The sequence below is a fragment of the Piliocolobus tephrosceles genome, chromosome 6 (genome assembly GCF_002776525.5).
Source record: "Piliocolobus tephrosceles isolate RC106 chromosome 6, ASM277652v3, whole genome shotgun sequence".
Lineage (NCBI taxonomy): Eukaryota > Metazoa > Chordata > Mammalia > Primates > Cercopithecidae > Piliocolobus > Piliocolobus tephrosceles.
Window position 1 is genome coordinate 55781515 of NC_045439.1, and position 19758 is coordinate 55801272.

The 19758-nt window shown below is 37.3% G+C and overlaps 1 long non-coding RNA gene across 1 annotated transcript in view; it reads left to right on the forward strand.

The window, feature by feature from the left end:
• LOC111549473 overlaps positions 1–9797 on the forward strand; it is a 54332-nt gene extending 44535 nt beyond the window's left edge. The window contains exons 3-4 of the long non-coding RNA XR_002733749.1: positions 8531–8712; positions 9606–9797. This is a non-coding gene — a long non-coding RNA (uncharacterized LOC111549473). The remainder of the gene's footprint in view (positions 1–8530; positions 8713–9605) is intronic.
• Positions 9798–19758: the final 9961 nt, after the last annotated feature.

Below are 19758 nucleotides of genomic sequence, written 5' to 3' on the forward strand. Positions count from 1 at the left end.
AGGAAAGAATTAGGTGGTGAACTCACTCTCCAATGATGGATAAGGCTAATATTACTATATTGCAGATAAGATGTACGTTAATCCTCCTAAAAACTAGAATGGACTACGAATTGGAAAGTTTAGACATAATAACAGACTAAATCTCCTTTGGAATAGAAACCATGTCTAATGCCAATACCCCTGGCCCCTGGCCCACCAGGGACTCCGTCTAAATGCATAATAAGATAAAAAAGAAGAGTAGCTGAGGAAGACAAACTTGACTGAGCCTCAGTTTTATAAAGCAATTAAGTAAATGTCACCACAGAGCGGATTTTAGCACTTAAGGTTTTACTCTGATGATTAAGGCTCTCACCTACTCACAGTGTAAAATTCTACAAAGTAAACTGGGGCTATGAAATGTTTTGACACTTGTTAAGAAGAAATACCTTCTAATTATTCGGTGATTGATATGAAAAATGAATACAGTGCATTAAAATACATAATTTATAGTGCATTAAAATACAGAAATCTGAGAGAACAAAAGTGTCTCATTTTACCATTGATGTCTGTGGGTAGAAAGGAAGCAGTAATCAAGATGGCACATTCTGACTATTCTGTGATTCCAGTCTAAGCCTCCAGTTAAGGCATAGGAACCGCAGAGGTGTACCTTGTTTAACCAATTCACCAAAAATGTGTTGAGGCAAGGCCCTTTGGCCATTGCATGGGAAATACAAAGGTGATCAATACTTAGCCCTAGTTTTGAAGGAGCTTATGAGTAGCTGAGGTAGGTACAAATGACTACCTCAGAAGGCAAGAGGTGATTATCAAGTGCCTCTGCATATCTCTTGTTCCAACCTTTGAACAAATCATCCAAAGGATTGGGACCTTACATAGGAAGTAAGCAGTACCCAATATGTAATTAACAGCAACTTCAACAGTAGCATTTTTTTCTTTAACATATCACTACTATTTATCAGGGGCTTTTTTTTTTTTTTTTTTTTTTTTTTTTGAGAGTTTCGCTCTTGTTGCCCAGGCTGGAATGCAATAGTGCAATCTCTGCTCACCGCCACCTCCGCTTCTCTAGTTGAAGTGATTCTCCTGCCTCAGCCTCCCGAGTAGCTGGGATTGTAGACAGACGCCACCACGCTCAGCTAATTTTGTGTTTTTAGTAGAGACGAGCTTTCTCCATGTTGGTCAGGCTGGTCTCAAACTCCCGACCTCAGGTGATCTGCCCGACTCAGCCTCCCAAAGTGCTGGGATTACAGGCATGAGCCACCCGTGCCCGGCCTATCAGGTGCCTTTTTAACCAGGAGCAGACTACAGCAGTATGTAATTAAAGCTACCAACTTATAAGTGCTTCCAATTAATTGGCTCCAAAAGAAATTTCTATGTAGCCCAATTGTGAAAATCAAAGGTAACTGGCTGAAATATTTCCTGGGACACAGTAGGCAATTTGGTTTAAATTTAGTACAAACAAACTGAGTTGTATATTTACAATGTGAACTAACTGCTATCACTTGAAACTTAAATTTATCACATTTTTAGACAGATACAATTAGTAGAACTCTTCTTTGGAGGTTGAACGCTCCCGGTGATAGACACGTATGCATCTAGAAAGCCCAGGAAGTAGACTTCTGCCAGATGACAGCCATCTGGTGGCCCTTTGGTAAAATGATGCCTATTTTTACATCACTGCCCTTTTAACCAAGAAAGCTACTTGAGAAATCTTGTATTGGAGGAAGGGTCCACAATGTATGGAGTAAGTATTTCCTAGTGCAGGCCAGGATGGCTCTTTTAAAAACAAACTTTATTTCTCAGAACAGTTTGGATTTACAGAAAAATTGTGAAAATAGCCCAGAGTTCCCATGTACCATGTGCTAGGTCCTCTTATTATTAACATCTTATATAAGGTATACTTATTAGCACTAAAGAACCAAAATTGGCACAGTGTCACTAACTACAGTCCATACTTTTGTTCCCCTTTCCTTAGTTGTCACCTAAGGTCCTTTTTCTGTCTCGGATTCCATTTTGGATGCGAATGTCAATTGGATGTGTCCTTAGACTCCTCGTGGTTGTGGCAGTTTCTCAGGTGTTCCTTGCTTTCAATGACCTGAACAGTCATTTTGGGGAATATCGTTCGGATATTTTGTAGAATGTCCCTTTATTGGGATTTGTCTGATGTTTTTCTCATGACTAGACTGTGGTTATGGATTTTGGGGAGAAAGTCACAGATTCCACAGATGCCATTTTCATCACATCATATCAAGGATAGCATAGCATCAACACGACTTGTCACTGTGCTGGTGATGTTGAGTTGAGGTACTGTTTGTAAGTTTCCCCACTATAAAGTTACTCTTTTGCTTCTTCCTGGACTATACTCTTTGGAAAGAAGTTACTATACACAGCCTCGATTAAGGAATTGGGAGTTACATTCCATCTCCTTGAGGCCAGAGTATCTCCATAAAATATGGAATTTTTCTGCTTGGGAGATTTGTCTCTTTTATACCATTTATTTATTCAGTCATTTATTTATAACATGGACTCACGGATGTTTATTTTGTATTTTGAGTTATAATCCAAATAATTCTTTATTTGTCAAATTGTTCCAGCTTTGGCCATTGGGAGCTCTTTCAGTTGGCTCCTGTGTTCCTTTGAATACTCTCATCATCGTACGTTTTGGCCTTTGTTTTGTTTTAGAACTTGCTTATTTTCTGGCTCAACAGGGTGCCCTAGGTTCCTCTTGTATATTTTTTGCTCCAGCCCTAGAATCATTCATGTCTCCAAGAATCCGTGGTTCTTTTTATTGGAGAATGGTCTTGGAAATCAACACCTGGGCCCCAGGTATGCTTGTTGCTAATAAGATATTAGGGTGCTATTTTGATGTTCAGGTACAAGTTTGTTCCTATCTTCCTAGACATTTTCACAGATCCATTTCTCTTTTCCTACTAAATTCACAGCCTGCCCCCATCCGCTCAATAAACTCGACCATCTTCTCTTAGTTATTTATTATCTGCAACTCCTTCAGGACCAAAGCAGCATTAGAAAAAGGCACCAGAAAAACAAAGTCCTTCAGGGACTTGTGTCTCTTAGAGCTGATCAGTAGGTATCCCTAGAGAAAATCTGATCCCTTTTCCTACCTCTAGGCAGGTGTTTCAGTTTGATGTACCTTTTAGCTCCTTTTAGCTGCAAAATCAGGTATCTACGCTTTAAGAAAGAGGACCCTTTCTTAATAACCAGAAACTCAGCTCAAAATAAATAATAAGGAAATAAAACAATAAGCAAGTATTCTTGTAAATGCTCAATAATAAATATGAATAACTACTCATTTCCCTCATAAAGCATTTTAAATGTAAAAGAAAGTGTTCTGGATTTCTTTCCTTTGTTGATCAGGCAGTACAGAATCTGCTGCTCGTGTTTTGATGTACTCTGATCTGGGAACCTGTTCGATTAAAGCTATGTTCCCATCCTGCAGAGTTAAGGGCATTCATTGGAAATAATGTATTTTAATGACCAATGTGCAGATACTATTATCCTGAAATGACATTTCCCATCACTTGGCTGGGATTTGTCCGTTTTTGACATTTGCTTCCTTTTTAAGATTCAGTAGAGACTTTTAACTCCAATAGAGCTCCAAGAGAAGGTAAATGTGAGGGTTTTAAATAATTCAGCCCAAGAGATCTCCCTAGAAATCAGGACTTATTCACAATGTATTAAGACCTCTTTCAGATCTGCTTGCCAATTCACTGTGCCAGGTCACAGGTATTGGCAGTCTCCTCTATTTGAATTGACATTACCTACGGGAATCGCCTGGCAGGCTGCCAGCTTGGGACTTCTTGCATCTACTTATGACTTCCTGCAGGAGCCACTGAGAACCTAGATCTGGCTCACAAGAGCAACGTGTTGCACCCTCGAAGAAGGCAGACCCAGCCAGTCTTTTGAAGCAGTCTTCCACCTGGCATTTGAGTAACTGGGGCAATTTAAACAGTTCCTCAGTTTAACCCAGAGGCTCATTGTTCTCAGGTGGATTTTGTTTTGCTTGCATAGTTTCATATTTTAAATTAAATGAGCTGCTATTATTTCAGAATCAAGAATTTCACGTAATTTTTCAAGTTTTTTTACTTCTCCTGAAGAAAGAAAACAAGCTGGTGCCATTGGACCCCACCTTGCCACATGAAAGTTCAGTAGTGGCTGCCCTTTGGAAACTAGCACTGGGCGAACGCTGACTCTCCGTCATGTATTGCACTCCAATTTTGCAGAGTGACTGCAGTGGGTTCCTATCTGCACCACTTGACCTGTGAAATCATTGCCAGCCCCTAGGGGCATCAGGGTTTGTGCCTACTGGCAGGGAATTCAAAGGCACTCGTCCCTCTTGTAACTGTCCAATCCCTGAAAACATTGCACTTGAAGCCCTCAAATTTTAAAGGAAAGATCATTTTCAGATTCGCAGGGTTAAATTAGTCCAAATAGGATTCAGTGCTAAATCACTGTGCAGTTCTAAAATAAAAAGTTATGGCAGACGGGTTCACCAACAGATGTTAGTAAAGATCTATCTTAATCTCTACACCATGAAACATCATTTCAGGATCCATTTAAGCTTTTTTTCCATGTGAACTTTTCATAACAATTTATCAACAGATTTACCCCATTTAAAAGAAAATCCAACATTGAAAGCTGAAAATTGACACAGAAATTACATTAGGATATGTTTTCTCATTTATTCTAAAAATATTTATTCATTGTACACTACTACAGGCTAAGCAATGTTCTAGACATTGATTTGTTTAAACAATAATTGATATTCAATAGCACAGGGGGTAATCGGGTGGAAAAAAAATACAAGCTATAAAACTCTAAGAACACTAAGACTGTGTGTGTGTATTTCTGATGGTTTCTGAAAACATAGAATAGTAAGAGGCCAAGGGATCAAATACATACCTATATACTAAAAATATTTTAACATATACTTACATAATATATGCTAATGCATTTTATATTATATGCATTTATTTGTATATTTATATAAAATGCATTTATTATATATTCATTATAAAGGTTTTTAATAATGAATATTACATATTCATGATAAGGGTTTTTTTTTCTTTTTTAAGAGGTCTCATTTTGTCACCCAGGCTGGAGCGCGGTGGCCTGATCTCTGCTCACTGCAGCCTTGACCTCCTGGGTTCAAGCCATCCTTCCACCTCAGCCCCCCAAGTAGCTGGGACTACAAGTACAAACCATTAGGCCTGGATAAATTTTTTGTATTTTTGGAAAGACAGAGTTTCGCTGTGTTGCTTGGGCTGGTCTCAAACTCCTGAGCTCAAGCAATCTGACCACCTTGGTCTCCCAAAGTGCTAAGATTACAGGTGTGAGCCACCGTGCTGAGTCATATATAAAAATTAAAAGGCTATTCACCAAGGTAACAAATAATTTTTCTCTGTGTATAATAGGATTACGACTGAACTTATTTTTCTTTCTTTTTATTATCTATATTTAAGTCCGTTTTCCTTCTACGATGAACCTATATACTTTAAGTTAATTTTAAAGAAATAATTTATAAAATTTGTATTTCCTTCAAGAATGCCAAAAGTACTGGAATTTGAAGAGGAAGTGCCCCAAGAATAAACCTTCCGGATTCTAGTATTTTCAAATCAGTTCCCAGTGGCAAATAGCACAAGTTTTTTTTTTACTTAGTAGTGGGAGATCCTGGATCTAGAAACATGTGCTGGGTAAATGAGGGATCTAGTGGGTGGTCAGGGATGGACAGAAACTACTGAAGGTGCTGGAAGAAAGTCCACCTGGCAGATAGACCATGATTTCTGACCATGGTGTCAAGGAACAAGTGAAGGTCATCCAACAGAACACTTTAAGAAGATCCAACACAGAGAAACAGGGAGTGCCAGACAGTGTGGGTGGTACCCGGGACCAGCAAACTGGGAGGGAATTAAAAGCATTCATTATGCACGTTTTATGTGACAAGCATTAAAGTATGTGATCTTTTTATGCATCATAATGAGGAAACAGGCTCAGAGAGGCAAGGGAAACTAGCAAATGGTGAACACTGACTCCCTGTCATGCACTGTACAATGTATTTCACAGACATGATGAAAATTGCCAAGATTATACAAGTAGTGAGTAGGAGAGTTACAATTCAAATCAAGGTTTTCCGATTTCATGGCCAATGCTTCTTCCACTCACTGTCCTACCCTTCTTCTGCCTCTACACCATGAAACATCATTTCAGGAATCCATTTAAGCTGTAAGCATGGCGGGTCTCCTCCCAAGCTGCCCTCTGATGAGGCTGGCACTGGCAAGGCCTCTCAAGGAAAAAAGCTTCCTGAGGGCCCCACAGACACACAGGCACAAATGCCATCTTCATCTAGTGTCAGAGAAGCAGAGGCAGCCCAATATTTATACAATTTTTGGCTGGCTCTAATTTCCAACAATTCATTGAATATAATAAAATGAGCCAATAATAAAAAGATATTCGGGAGGCTGGGGTGGGAGAATCACTTGAGCCCAGGGAGGTCAAGGCTGCAGTGAGCCATGATTGCACCACAGTACTCCAGCCTGCACAACAGAACCAGTAATTTTTTAAACAAAAAAATAAAATAATAAAAAGACATCATTCCTATTTTCAAAAGAAATGGTGGATTTAGGGATGAGAAAAGAGGACACAGATTGTTACTTCCTGGAATGAATTTCTTCATGTTGTCGTAAGCTCTCAGCATTAGCCAATGTGGCATGAGCAGCATTAACAGGATCTTAGAAAGAAAGCGATCCCCATTATTTGCGGAAGTATCATTAAGGCTATACAACTGTGGCACCAAAGGACAGGCATTATTTAAAAATATGCAAAAATTTAAAAGGTATTGGTTTAGGTCAGTGGACATGTGCTGGAGACAGGAGAGTCAATGTTGCAGGCAGAGTCCTGCCTTTAAAAGGTTTATACTCCAGCTGTGGAAATAGGGCCTAGCTAGAAAAAAAGAACTTAGCAATAGAGGGCACTAATGCAGTAGCAGATGAGATGAGGGAAGGTATTCTTCTCTGCTGGAATGAACACCCTTCCACAAACCAAACCTTGCTCCATAGGCTGTTGGAGGCCTAGAACTGTCCAATTTTCAAAATAAGACTTTGTTAGCCTGCCATGTAATCTACTGTGATTGTGATATTAAGCAAGCCTATACTATGGAATAACACAAAAAAATCTGCTTGTAACTGATTTTTTAAAAATATTCACTTCATCTTTCGTTTTTTTTTTTTTAGGGGTTTACCATGCTTTTCATCCACCCATTCATCCATCCATCCCTCCATCCATCTATCCATCCATTCACCCATCCATTCATCCACCGTAACATTTCATACACTGAGCTAGGTGCTGGGAATCCAAAGACCAGAGAGGCATGGCTGCCGCCTTCAGAGTGTGCTCTACCAGTTAATAGCATTGCACCTGCTTTTTTCTGGGACTTTTTGGCAATCATAACTGGAATATAAATGCCTTCTAGACAGAATGATAAGCTCTCTAAATAAATGACGTATTCTAAGCATGGATTACATCAATGGTTCTCAAATGTTGATAAGAATGCCAATTGCCTGGGTCCGTGTTAAAATGCAGATTCTGATTCAGGTCTGGAGGGGCCAAGATTTTGCGTTTCTAATTAGCTCCCAGGTGATGCTGACATTGCTCGTTCCAGGGTAAATGTAACATCACTAAATTCACTTTTCTTTTCCTGCTTTAGAGAAACAGTTTCACAGAAGTACTTAAGCCTTTAACTCATCTCCCCGTTTCCCCATTTCCCCTTCCAAAAAATTGAGAGTTTAGTCCAATTATTTTTCTATTTCACAGACTTTCTTCAATTTTCTTTAAGAAAGGCAAAATATTGCTTCAGAAATCCACTGAGAATTAAACACACTTCAGAACAAGAAGAGGGGATCCAGCGCTAATGACCCTAAGCCAGCCAGGTTGTGTTAGGAATCCATCATGATCATGTTTACTGCATGCTGCAGACCCACAGGGGCACCTGCAATTAATTCTGATGGCTACAAGCCACGGGGTAGCTAACAGCTTGTGGGTGATTAAGAATGAATTACTAAACTTTGATTTAAAAGGTCCCAGGAAGAAAATGGGGACAAATGCCAGAAATGTTTACATTACTCAGAGCGCTTAGTGAGAATGAACATTCTCATTTATTTTCTGGCAATGCCTCTTTTAAATTTTTCTGTGTTTTAGAAAATTATGCTGCCTCTCCTTTGGTGCCACAGTTATTTAGCCTTAAGATACTTCCACAAATAACACGGATCCCTTTCTAAGATCCCACTGATCTTTGAGTATCATTTTTTCATAGGAGAAAATAAATTGGTAATTATTTCCACTGTTTGATGCAGGCACACATTGTATTTCTTAGTAAAAGATGATTTCACAGCCATCACCTCATTAACATTTCTGTATATTTCAAAACAAATGTTATATGATACTGTTTATAAACTCTGGGTTGGTACAGTTTCTAGTTCAATTACAAAAGACCCAAGATAGTTTTGTTTTGTTTTTTTTTCAGGGCCACACAGGGTGCCCACATCCATCCAATCTCAAGATCTTTGGGAAATATGCTCACCCTCCAAAATGCTTACAGGTATGTCTCCTCTTTTTTTGTAAAATAAATGCTCTTCTTATATTTGATGTTTCCTCGGTATGGTCACAAGATTATTTAGTATGACATATTTAATGGTGAAGATAAAGGTGAGCACCACAATATTTTAAACAAATCACATTTGGGTGGGATATTATAAGAAAGAAAATTCCCAGGGGACAGAAAAAATGATTTCCTTAAATCACTCCATACTCAGTAAGCATCGTAGGGCTCCCAATATACATCACCACGACCAGAAGATGCATTTGGCTAAGGCGTACCAGAGTAGGATATGAATCATGGAACACTATTCCAAGACTATTACAGAATCCACATACAATATAAACCAGAAAAGGCTGCGTTTTAACCTCTGTGACTCATGCATTACAGCCTGTGACTCCATGAGGAGGGTTAGGAATCAGGCTGACATCCAGCTCAGGCCAAACAAACTTATAGCCAAGAGAAACAGAAGCATCACCTTCCCAGCAGAGAACAAGATGCACAGGGCTTGATACTTTACACTCGTTAGAATTATGTAACTTGTCAATGGTTGAGACTCTGGGGTAGAGGGTTTTGTGCTTTTTATTTTTTCTGGTATAAATATTTAAACTTCTCCATAACATTAGAGTTAGAACTTACTTTCCTGAAATGAAATTCTAAAACAAATTTGACAGCAAAACACTGTGGAATTTCTAAATGCCAACAGGCTTGTGTCCATTACAGAACACACAGCGTTTTGACCTCTCTCACTTTTCCTGGTGCTACTGCTTCCAAAATTGCTAAGGTCATTGTACCATGGGGCTCTAATTATTGGTTAAGGAAGGCACCAAGATCATACCAGGAATATTCTCCTATTAGCTGAAACTTCAACTTTGCCTGGCAGGAGGTGTGTTATAAATATTTTTTGGCTAGCATTTGCTTTTTAAAACACTCTTTTTAACCTGGGTTTCTCAAATTAGTTCCCGTAGTGATACTATCTCTATTTTTGCTTCTTTATGACTAGGGTCTTTAATGGCCTCAGAAGTGCCCTGGGCTGAAACTTGATCTGAGAAGGTTATTATCAGAACTTTGTTCCAAGAGAAAGCAGTGTGCTAGCTCTACATGTATACATGAGTTGCCATCAACATGAATTCAATTACAATGAAGATGATTTGGAGTAGATAATTGTATTTTGGTTGCATGACATCCATTTTATCTGAGTGTAATAACGCCACAGGTTTTTTTGACAGGGAGGGGGAACACATTACCTTTAGCCTGTTAGATATACTCTTACAGTTGTTTTTTTTATTAAATAAATTACCTTTACCCCATTAGATATTCTCCCAAACAGGCATCAGGTGTGTGGCCAAAACCAGATCAATCAAAGTAAACTTCAGGAATTTTACAGGAACTATTAAAAAAAAAAAAAAAAAAAAGAATTTCTCTTTCCTAAGAGACATGATTTTGGGAAAAGCATTCCACTTTAAAGGCAGAGTTTGGAGCTGCTGAGGCTGCCACGTGGAGACTGGAAATAGCAATAACCTAATAGAAGCCAGAGAAACCGAGCACTCATGGCCTGGTGTGATCCTGCATCAAGTTGTGTTCAAACTCAGACCTATCCCTTGATTTTTACCTTGATTTACAAGAACCAATAATTCCCTTTTTGGCCTAAGATAATGTGTGTCAGGAATTCTATGATTTATTACTGAAATCCAGACTTGTCATATTTTTCTACAAGTGTTCAAAATTATTTTATCATTTTCTGTTTATAATGGAATTTCAATGAGCTGTTTAAAGGAAGACAAAAGTAGAGTGGATATTTTAAATTTAGATATAATTTCCCATTTTCATTTTTTTTGGAACGTTAATTCTGTCTCTCTCAGCAAATATTTTATCAAGATCACGATGCTATAATAATAAGCACTACCATGGGTTGATTAGGTTTTCACTGCTTTTGTCCTATGTCTGAACATATTCCTTTGTATGCTGCTAGTAAAATTGTCAAATAGGGACAAAAACAAACAAACATAGGACATAGAGGATTTATCAGTCTCATAAACAGTTGAGAGTTGGCTGCATTTATTTTCAATGGCAAATAATAATAACAATAATGGTAGCTAGCATTTATTGAATGCTTTCTCTATGGGGAGCTCTATGAAAAGTGCTTTACATAAGCTAACTCATTTTATCCTTAAACTTACCTGGAAGGCAGTGGTGTGCTGGTAAAATGGCTCTGTGGGATGAGGGGCAAAGCCAGATTGAAGTTGGCTCATTTTTGTGGTATAAATACTCCCACCTTGGCTGGGTTCAAGCAACTGACAGTTTAAATACTAGTTTGCAAAATTCTTGCATATTTAACAAGCAGCTCTTGAGATCAGGTAAAATAGACTCCAGTGCACCACTGGAGGAACCTAAATTGGAAGACAGGTCATGCAGCTTCCTTAACTCTAGCAGTTTGTAAAACCAAGTTTGTACTACTCCAGAGCACACCTCTGGAGTACAGAATAGAATGTCAACCTCTGGACTCCTTTCTAATCTTGGGGCAGATTTTTGCTGTGTTTAAAAAGAGTAATTCAATGTTTTATATTTTATGGGTGAAGAGCAAAAATCAATATTAAATATGACACTTGTATCACTGTCTTTGGTTAACAGACACCAAGCTATTCTGCTACAGAATATTTGGAAGATAACTGTGTCTAGTGCATGTCTGGGCATGTTAACAAAAATTACAGAATGATAAAAAGGATGGAGCATCAATTATGAGTGATCTCTGGGAATGTTTCAGCCCCAAACTCTTCCTAATTTATATGTTGCCATGTTTCTTAATCTTACTATTAATACAACCCTTTCCAAGAGGTTCGGGAAATTTATGGGTGGGTTTTGAGCCCATGGAAAATACTGAGTTGTAATTAAGGATTTAAAATCCTTATACACATGTGTGTGTAGTGTGTGTATGTATAAATGCCAAATATTCCCATACTACAGAAAATTAAGTATAACTGTTGAGATGTTACACTAATTTCCTTTCATCTTCATGCAGGCTTGACTACAAAGTCTTTCTTGGCTCACAAGTAGAGGATTTTGCATATATTGTTTATTATTTCATTCCAAGCCCAAAAGCCACAACAAAGTAAAATTGATTTAAAAAACTGTAAACAGTAGATAATAGACATCTTTGCACAGCAGAACTCTCAGAGTTCACTAGATAGTAGACATGAAAGCACTTTGGAAAATTCAAGGCATGACACAAATGTGAGGAATTATTATTGAGTACAAAAAAAAATCTCAAAGGAAAATTCCTCAACAGCTCAACTTATACACATTGCTTTCAAACTATGAGTGCATAACAAAGTAGAAACTTCCCTGCTATACACATGTAATAAAAGGGCTAATAACTGTTGTGGCTCTGGGACTGTATATTTTGTATGTATTTGAAGAAGCATGACTTTAGTTTTTAAGGAAATCACTCTTGCATGCCTTACCAAAGGTATTAAGGAAAAAAATTCTCCATAAGAAATAATATAGAATTTTATATGTGAATATTTACATAAATCCTTAAGTTTTAAAAACCTCATACCATTAATAAAGTATTATTAACTTTATTTAAATAGGATAATAGTATTGAGATATATTTTTAAGAGTTCTTATCTGTTGGAGTTACATAAAAATCTTCACAGATGAAATAATATAATGTCTGAGATTTGCTTCAAAATACCTGGGAAAGGGGCCATGGGGGCAATCAATGAAATGAGATTGGCCATGTTTTTGATAACTGTTGAAGCTGTGCTGATGGTACACGAAATAATTTTTTATATGTTTGAAACTTTCCATAATAAAAGTTCAAGAAACCTATGTCACAGCAATATCTGAAACACTTTAGAACAATTCTAAGGGCTGAACAAGAGTATGGTGCAAATTCATTGCCAAAGTACCCATTCTTACTGACTTCACTGTCTGATTTTGGTCTCTTCTAGTCCAGTCCGCCCTTATATTGCTGCCAGAATTACATTTCAAAAAAATTAAATGAGTTCATGGAACTTCCTTGCCCAAAATAATTCTTTTGAGTTCCCATCACCAAAAGAATACAGTTTGGAATTCTTTCTTTTGTGATCTCACAGCACTTTAGTCTCATTCTCCTAGAGAAATGTCCTGTGTGTGTATAATCTTTTCAGCATCTGTGTTCTTGTGTCCTGCAAGACGGTAAAAACCATGAGTACAGAGATCAGGTCTTTCTATCTTTGGTGCTTAGCATATTATCAAGCATGTGGTAGATGCTCAATAAATTTTTGATGAGCAAAATAAATGTGAAATACAAACAGATTATATAAAAGTAAATGTTTAGACCAATGAAACTACAACAGGCAAGTCATGATAGCTAAACAATTTTTACTTAGCAGTTTTGTTTTTTATTTTGCTTTAACCCTTCTAAATAAGGCATGAAGTTTATTTATAATCAAAATTAAAGGTGAAATACTTATGTTAATAAAAAGTATATTTTAATTGAAGAAGATACAGGTAAATGAAATGGGCATAATTTTTGATACTCTTACATATATACACCTAAAGCAAATCTAGCTGTCAGAAATATACTATCCTCAACAGATAGGATCTTGGTAATACTGTCAGTGCAAGATTGGTTGTTTTAGTGCTATAATCATGGTCATAAAAATCATAATCAACTTGGGTACCCTTCTGTAAGCAATAAAAATCAGATAAATTAGACTTCATCAAAAGTAAAAACTTTTGTTCATCAATAGATACTATCAACAGAGTGAAAAGACAATTCGTAGAACGGGAGAAAATATTTGCAAATTGTGTAAAGAACTCCTATACCTCAACAACAAAAAGTCAAACAATGCAGTTAAAAAATGTGCACAGGGCCTGGATAGAATTTTCTCCAAAGAAGATATACAAATGGCCAAGAAGTTTATGGAAAGATGCTCAATGTCACTAGTCATTAGGAAAACGCAAGTTAAAACTATAGTGATAGATGACTTCACACTCACTCAGAATGGCTATAATTTTAAACATGGAGTATAATAAGTGTTGGTGAGGACACAGAGAAATTGGAACCACATATGCTGCTGGAGGAAATGTAAAGTGGTACAACCACTGTATATAACAGTGTGGCATTTCTTTAATAAGGTAAACACAGAACTACCATGTTACCCAGCAATTCTAGGTATATACTCATGAAAAACAAGTGTTAAAACAGAAACTTGTACACAAATGTTCATAGAAGCACTATTCACAATACACAAAATAGAAAGAAACACCCAAATATCTATTGCCAAAAGACTGAATAAGGAAAATGTGGTATATCATACTATGGAATATTATTCAGCCATAAAAAGGAAGAAAGCACTGGATTATGATACAAATGGATGAATCTTGAAAACATTATGATAAGTGAAAGAAGCCAGACACATAAGGCCACATATTATATGATTCTATTTATAGAAACTATCCAGAATGAGTAGATCCATGGATACTGAAAGCAGATTGGTAGCTGTCAGACTGAGGGTAGGAGAGAATGAGGAGTGACTGCTTAATGGGTATAGGATTTCCTTTTGCAGTAATAAAATGTTTTTGAAAGCAGATTGTGATTAAGGTTGCACAACACTGAATATACTATTGTTGAATTTATACTTTAAAATGGGAACTTTTTTGTGTGTGCATTTTACCAAAATAATAAATAAACTTTCAAAGTTCAACTTCCAGAGATCCTATTTTGAAGCACCTGGTATGGGGCCTAGGAGTGTGTAGTTTTAATAAATACCACGGTAACTTGATGCAGGTGGTATTAGGAACAAACTCTGAGAAACACTGGTGTACTGTTTCTAGGGATATTTAAATTATTTCCATGATAAAAACCTCATACCATATAATCTAGCAAGGAAAATGCCTCAGGGACATCACACATTAACCTTCAAAGTTCCTACCTCTTAATATGGGAAACCGTTCACAACTTTAAATGACACGTCTCCAGGGCCTAGTTATATAAAAACACCTTCAGTCTCTCCACTGAGAACTCTTCCTGTGACATCTGAAGTCACCATTCTGTTCCCCGATCAAGGTTAATCTCTCCTATACTCTTGATCTCATTCTTTTCTTCTCTCTCATGTTTTCAACAATTTTTGTTTCTAGTGCTTCCTCCCTTCCAGCTAAAAACCGTGCCTACATGTCTGCATCCTAACAATGGGTCTCCCTTAACCTTTTCTCACATCCATACACAGCCAAGATCCTTGAAAATCCAGTGGATGTTTCGTCTCTCAATTTTTGTCTTCCACCTCCTTACTCTACCCCCATTGAATCCTCAGAGCAGTGCTGTGAGATTTATACTGTTTTTATTTCGTTTTACTATGGGGAAAATAATAAGCTCTACCAGGATATAAACTCCACGAGAAGAGGAACCTTGTGTGTTACTCATTGCCCTTTTCCCAGAACCTATATGAGTACTTCAGTCAATGCTCAATGAATATTTATGGAATCAAAATAGCATGTAAATGATAAGCAAAGCTTTGAGAATGGAGGAAATCTAAGAAAACCCAGGTTCAATGATCTTGACCCATTTAGAGATGTAACAATTTGAAAATTATTAAACTCAAGTAAAGTCACCCCAACTTTGAAGTCTGTTTCTATTTTGTCCCAGGCAATATTGTTAGGAAGCAACTGGAAACTTGCCCATGAGTACTCAGAAACCTCTGCTCTAAGACACCCCACATCAACATAACTGACAGGGTTTGGAGAGTTCAGAAGAAGGGACTCAAATTGTAATTTTGTTCTTTTATTAGAGAAGTATTCTGAAATAAGAGGAAAGATGGGAGAGGGTAGCTCTTGCATGGTGTTTACCTTAATATATTAGTCTAAGGAAGTAAATGGATTTGAGTATTGTGCTTTCATAAACTTCCTTTTCCATTCTTGTTTCAATATAAATTCCTAGTATTTTTAAATTTCCTTTGACAAAGCATTAAAAAACCACAGCTAGTAAGCTATATATTTCACTTTTGAATCATTTTCCTTTAAATTTTATTGACAGCAAAACAATGATTTCATTTATTTGCTTATGGAATCTATTTATAATTATCTACTCTAAACAACTAAAAATTAAGTCCTATAAATATTTGTATTTTGTGGCACAGAAGATAAAAAGGATGAGCATCAGGATAAAATAAAAAATGCAGGAAGTGAGCTTACTTCACAGGGCTGTGAAATCTACTTTGCAAAGTAAGTTTGCCATGCATCCTCTTGTTTAAGACATTCTGTCCAATTTTCATTGAGCCTCTACTCTAAGCCAGGCATTGTGGTAGGCAATGAAGACCCAAAGACAAAACAGAGCGGCTTCTATCGTGATGGTCTTGCAGTTTCACAATACAATGTTTCTCCATGGGTAAAAGGTCTCAAAACACCTGAAGCAAAACCCCATTTCAGATGCATAAGGAACATCTAAAATATGGATCACAGTGAGAAATATCTACTTCCCAACCTTCTTTCTCTGTATGCAAACATTTTCCTTCTCTCTGGCCTGACAACTGGAACATGGATTCCAAGAATAGGGCAGAAAGTTTGTCACACACTGACAAGTGGCAGCCCCACCAAATCTTGGCTCCACTTTTTTGGCCCCCGAGCTAGTCTTTTCTTGGTTCTTTACCGCCCTCAACGTTTCTCCTGATTCTGGGGATCTATGCCATCACCAAAGCACCAGAGCTGAACCTAGACTTTTAAGAGAATTTCAATCAAGAAAAAAAAGCACGTTCTAACTATTCCCACTGATATTTATAAAGCATTCAGGGTGGGCAATAGTTGGAAGGCTCTAAAGCATTCTTTCTAAGACAGCCAGAACACAAAGTGTGTCTTTTGTTGGAGTGTTCCAAGAGAATATTTTTCTTGCTAGTCACTGGAACAGCTGGTTGGGGATTTCCCTATTTTTGTTAGAGTGAATTAATTTGGTAAGGAAAGTAAATGAATCTTTTCAACTCTCCACCTTCCTCTATTCCCCCCACCGTCATAAGGCAGCTGTACCTCAGGAAAGGTAAGAAGCAGACAAAGAAGTCATCTGCAAATGACTCAGATGGCTGAATTTTTCTTTCGGGGTTTCCCACCACCAGGCAAGAAACTTTAGTAGAGAGAGAAAGGTGGGGGTTGGGTAACCATGTTACTGGCTATACACTCAACGCCTCTGCTCTCCCAGACAATCACATTCCATTCTGGAATGTAACTGCCCAGAAGGAAGCCAGAATTGGTTACACAGGTGGTATGCCCAACCTTAAATTTGCTCCCCCCACCAACCTGCCCAAAGTTCTTTATGATAGGTAAATTTTCCCAATGCTATTTATTCATTTTTTCTTTCAAAAAATGCTCATTAAGTATCTACTACGTCCCAGGCACTATGTAGATGCTGAAAAATATAATAATGAGAAAAACAGAGGCTTATTGTCTGCTGGGGAAATTGACATTGGTCAAAATATAACACAAATGAGCTCATAAGCTAAGGTAAATGTTGAGAAGAAACACAGTACTATGACAGCTTCCACAGAGGGACCAGACATGGACTGAGGTGGCGGCAGCTCAGGGAGGGAGAGGTGAAAGATAGTTAACCAGGTGGAATAATTCAGAAGGGTGACATTCAGACAGAAAACAGCATGTGCAAAGGCCCTGTGACAAGGAGCTTAGTGTGTTAGAGAAATTAAAAAAGATAAAAAACGGTGGAATTCAGAGATGAGGAAAGTAGTGCAAAGTGGAAGTAGGATCTATTAAAAATAAAAGAAGCCCATTAAAACCAATACATGAGTCCAACAAGGTTTTGGCATACAAGAGCAATATATAAAAGTCCACTGTATTTCTAAACGCTAGCAATGAACCATCCAAGAATGCAAAACTCCTCAAACTGATCTACAGATTCAAGACAATCCCCATCAATATCCCAGATTATTTCTTTGCAGAAATTGACAAGATGATCCTAAAATTCATATGGAAATTTAAGGTACTCAGAATAGACAAAACAATTTTGAAAATGAAAAAGCAGAGATCATATTTCTCAGTTTCAAACCTTACCACAAAGCTGTAGTAATCAAGACATTGTGGTACTGCTGAGAAGATAGACACACAGATCAATGGGATAGCACCAAGAGTCCAGAAATAAACCCTGTTACCTTAGTTGGCTAGTTGATTTTTGACAAGGGTGCCAGGAAAATTATTGGGAAAGAATAGTTGTGTAATAAATTGTGCCAGAACAACTGAATATCTATATTCAAAAGAATGATGTTATACCAATATCTCACACCAAATACGAAGATTAATTCAAAACATATAATTGACCTAAATACAAGCATTAAAACTATAAAGCCTTCAGAAGAAAACATAGGAGTAAATCTTCCTGATCTTGGATTAGGCAATGATTTCTTAGCTATGACATCAAATTCACATATGACATAAGAAAATAATGGACAGATAGAACTTCATTAAAATTAAAAATTTTGGTGCTTCAAAGTACACCATTGAAAAAGTAAAAAACCCACAGAATGGGACAAAATATTCTCATTTTATAGATAAATCAAGTGAGGGACTTATAACTAGAATATACATTCTTAAAACTCAACAATAAAAAAGACAACCCAATTTTAAAATGTACAAAGTTAACACAAACAAAAATATGAATCTAGACACAGACTTTGTACCTTTCACAAAAATTAACTCGAGATGGATCATAAATCTGAATGTAAAATGCAAAAATATAAAACTCCTAGAAGAAAACACAAGAGAAAATCTAGATGACTTTGGGTGTGGTAATTACTTTTTATATATAAGATCAAAGCCATGGTCCAGGAAAGAAATAATTGATAAGCTAGACTTCATTAAAATGAAAACTTCTGCTCTGTGAAAGATACTGTCAAGAGAACAAAAAGACAAGCCATAGGCCGGGCGCAGTGGCTCACACTTGTAATCCCAGCACTTTGGGAGGCCAAGTCAGGCGGATCACGAGGTCAGGAGATTGAGACCATCCTGGCTAACACGGTGAAACCTCATCTCTACTAAAAATACAAAAAATTAGCTGGGCGTGGTGGTGGGCACCTGTAGTCCCAGCTACTTGGGAGACTGAGGCAGGAGGATGGCGTGAACCCAGGAGGCAGAGCTTGCAGTAAGTGGAGATAGCACCACTGCACTCCAGCCTGGGCGAGAGTGAGACTGTCTCAAAAAAAAAAAAAAAACAACAAAAAAAAGACAAGCCACAGACTGGGAGAAAATATTTGCAAAAGACACATCTGATAAAGAACTGTTATTCAAAATATATGAGGAAATCTTAAAAGTCAACAATAAAAAGCGAACATCCCAAGGGAAAAAATGAGCAGATGAAGAGACATCTCACCAAAGAAGATGTACAGATGACAAGCGAGCATATGAAAAGATGTTCAACATCCTACGTTATTAGGGAATTGCAAGTTAAAACAACAATGAGGTAGTATTACACACCTATTAAAATGGCCAAAATCCAAAACACAAAACCAAACGCTGGTGAGTTTCTGGAGCAACAGGAACTCTCATTCATTGCTACAGAGAATGTCAAATAGGATAGCCACTTTGGAAGACAGTTTGACTGTTTCTTCAAAACTAACTTACAGCACCCTTATATGATCCAGCAATCACACTCCATGGGATTTACCCACATGAACTGAAAACTTAAGTCTACATAAAATTCTGCACATAGATGTTTATGCAGTTTTATTCACAACTGCCAAAACTTAGAAGCAGCCAAGATAGCCCTCAGTAAGTGAATGCATAAAGAAAAACTGTGGTCCATCCAATACAATGAAATAACCTGCACTAAAAGCAAATGAGCTATTGAACCATGAAAAGACATGGAGGAAACTTCAATGCATATTGCTAAGTGAGGGAAACCATTCTGGAAAGGTTACATGCTATATGATTACAACTAGATGGCATTCTGTAAAATGCAAAACTATGGAGAGATCAATGTCTGAGAGAAGGGATGAATAGGCAAAGCACTAAAGGATTTTGAGGGAAGTAAAACTATTCTGTATGATACTACAATAGTGGATACTCATCATTGTACATTTGTCAAAACCCATAAAATATACAATATAAAGAGTGGATTCTAACATAAACTATGGACTTTGATAATAATGTCTCCATGTAGATGTATCAGTCATAACCAATGT